The sequence below is a fragment of the Octodon degus genome, unplaced genomic scaffold (genome assembly GCF_000260255.1).
Source record: "Octodon degus isolate 3935 unplaced genomic scaffold, OctDeg1.0 scaffold00110, whole genome shotgun sequence".
In the NCBI taxonomy this organism is placed as follows: Eukaryota; Metazoa; Chordata; class Mammalia; order Rodentia; family Octodontidae; genus Octodon; species Octodon degus.
This window is the reverse complement of record NW_004524686.1, coordinates 1857099-1860567: the sequence shown is the minus strand read 5'-3', so window position 1 is coordinate 1860567 and position 3469 is coordinate 1857099.

Below are 3469 nucleotides of genomic sequence, written 5' to 3'. Positions count from 1 at the left end.
TCATGTCTTCTGAACTTCAGCAATGCTCTTGCAGTAATAAGAGGAGGAAATTAACAGTAATTACAGTCTAAATTAGTCACATAATGCCATACGTATTTTGTCAGTACATGATGCTCTGAGAAGACAAAGAAAAGAGAATCACTTAGATATAAAATAGTATGCAAGTTGGTGGAGCTAATCCTGATTCGTGTGATTGTTTTGTAATTGAGCTGACACTTGTACACAAGTTCTACATACACTTGAGACAGAATGTTCTCTTCTGTAAACTGAGAAACTGTATAAGAGACATCTGAATTGTATGTATTTTAAAATAGGGATGGGAAGGTACATCAGAACCTTTTAATTCTAACTTCAAATTGTACATATTCCTGAGGACCAGAGAGTGAATTAATTCATTGAGTTACTCCTGAAAAACTCTATTTGGTAAAGTCAGAGAACAAGAGGTATGAGAAATGGATTGTTTCTCAGAGAAGCAATCAGGGAAGCTTTCTCCTACTGTTCTACTATTCTCATCTGCAGCTCTTTGGCAATCTTTTGAATCCTTGGACCTGAAAGAAATGTTTGGATCAGTCCTCAGTTCAGGTACCCACTGTTCCAGACAAATGCTTATGAGATCAAGATTATAACACTCTCTTCTCTGTGCCAGAGAAGCAAAGTGATATAAAAGGGAATCCAGCTTCTCATGAGCTAGACATCTGACCTAAAACCAATCAATGGACTCTCAGGTTCCCAAGCAGATATGTCTACTGAATTAATAGTCCCTTCCTGCATAGCCATTTTTAGGACTCAATAAAGTTATATATAGACAGAAGTACACAATATACAGAGAATGTTAAATAAATAACTCAGGGACAGCACATTGTAGTCATGGACATAAGACAAATCTGTGCTCAGTTTCCAGCTGTGGTACTTAGGAGCACTAGTAACGTGCCCTTGGATGGCTTTGTCACTTTGGGTCCTCACTTGGTAATCTATAAAATTCCAAGGATGAGCTCTTCTTTGCAAAGCTACCTTGAGCAAAGGTACCTTGTGTATATGAAGCAGCTAGCACAGTGCACAACACAAATTTAGATGACACTGGAACTATCTTAACTATTCACATATGCCCTTTTTTTTCCTGAATGTTGACTGCTTCCTCTTTTCCAGTTGATGACCCATTGCTTCTGTACATTATTTTCCTTCCAAAGCTCATGTACTAGGTGGCTGTTTGGTAAATAAATAAATACTACTCTTCCAGGTGACATTCTGCCTAGCAATTAGCCACTGGAGGCCAGAATGGAAATACATTTATGCAATATGTAAGTTACCTATTACATATTCCCCTAATTCCTTTAGTGTAATTATAAAGATGAAATTGCCATGTGAAACAAACTTCAAAGCCACAGGAAAGTCTTGGAGGAATGAAAATATTCAAAACAGTATAATTTTTGGCCACTAAATCAAGATGGAATTTTCCCCCCTCAGCAAGCTATTAGACTCTACCAAGGCACAAGGCATTAAGGAAGTACATGTTTATCTGCAACCACTCACCTTTGTTTTGCTCAAATTTCAAGCAATTTTGGAACTATGCAGCCATGCCCATCTTCATCCAAAAACTGTAAGCCACTTAACAAGCAGCATCAGGAGAAAAAGTGCTTCCATCTAGGTAAACATATTTGTGGGGAAGCAAAACAAGGCATTAAAGTGTGGAGGTGATTAGTGTTTCTGTTTTCAGCTGGATGTTGTAAGACTCTCCACACTCCATGTGGGTGGAAAAAGCTGAGGTTCAGGCTGAAACAGGAATTGAAGCTCTCCACAATCCCACACGAGAACATGTTTTTCATTTCAGAATCTGGAAAACAAACTGGCTCTTCCCACAAGCACTCACTGGTGACAGTGCCTTGTAGGAATTCTGCTGCAGATGTTAGCAAGGAGGAACTGTGGAAAATACAAGCAAATCACAGCCCATCAGATACTTTTATTTCTGTTTCTTAAAATCTTACCCTTCTCATTTCAACCTGCCTCCCTTGTCTATCACCAAGAGGTGGGTGACTCTGTACTTACCTTAGTTACGAATAGAAGAAGAGAACACTGAATTTTAGCTTTCAATTTTCAACTTAGAAATTGTTCCCTAGAAGCCAACTAAGCAACTGAAAGTTGTTTTCCCTGTTGCCCAAAATAATCAGTTGAAAATGAAAATGTTAGTCAATATATCAGTGGTTTTGTTTTTATTTTGTCAGATGCATTTGATAAAACAATAACATAGAAAGCAACAAAATTAGCTACTGCACCCTGAGTGAAATGTCAAGCAATAACCTTGGCATCTTACATACATCATTTAATTTAATCCTCATCCTAATTTTATTATTTAGGTGACAATGAAAGTTAAGAAGCAGAGACCATATGGGTGAAAGAATGTTTCCCGAAATTTTGCTTAACTTTAAAGACCTTTTAAATTCATATATGGAAAAATATTTTATAAAATTCAGAGGCTCCTTATGTAACTAAACAAAAGAAAACATTGCTTTTTCAGCACCACAGTAATTGGCTTGAGGAAGTTACACTTGGAACCCTGATTTGTATAGAGCATAATTTTGAAAATAGATAAATTCGTTATCTTATAAAGCCAATTCAATTTGCAAAAGGAGGGAAATTTTCATCCTACATTTTCCCTTTTCTCTGGATATTCCTTATCTTCTTAAGTATTATGGCTCTTTTTCTTTGTCAGTATACAGAAAAGAGAAAAAAGCTTTAAGAATATTTATCTCATTTAATTGTATTAAATGAATAATAACTCATGTAGGTTTTAGAACATAAGTATTAGAAATCTGGATTTGGGGCTGGGGAGCTATCTTGGTGGTCTAAGCACCCTCTTGGCAAGTGCAAGGACCCCTGGTACTACATTCTCTGCCAGCCCTGCACAGTGGCAGCCATGGAAACTAGAAGTGGTAGCCCATGCCTAGAATCCCAGAGCTGGGGAGACTGAGAAAGAAGGATCACTACAAGTCTGAGCTGCATAGTGAGACCTTCTACCAAATAAATAAATATTAAAAGAGACAATTTGATTTATCATTCAACTCAGTGTTATTTATAGATAGCAACAAAACAAGATAATTGTATTTAGGTTCTTTAAAGATGGGAAACATGGAAGGATAAAGGTACAAAAGTAGAAAAAATGTAGAATTGTACAGATGAACAAGAAAAAAGAAAATGGTAATGCCTCATTTGTGTGTGTATGTATTTAATATGAATAGTATCAGGGACTGTAAACCTTGATATGCATATTAACAAGAAATGTAAACCTCAAAGGGTGAAGCAGTTGGTGTGAGCTTCAGGGTACTCCTTTAAGAGACTTTCTGCTCTCAAGACTATATACTCTGTGCCTAAGGAGGGTCACCTGGAGAGAAAACATTCTCTCAGGCTTTCACAGAGAGCAAATTGGTCAAGCAATGGCCATGACTCATCCACATGGCTGACACTGACAAAGGAT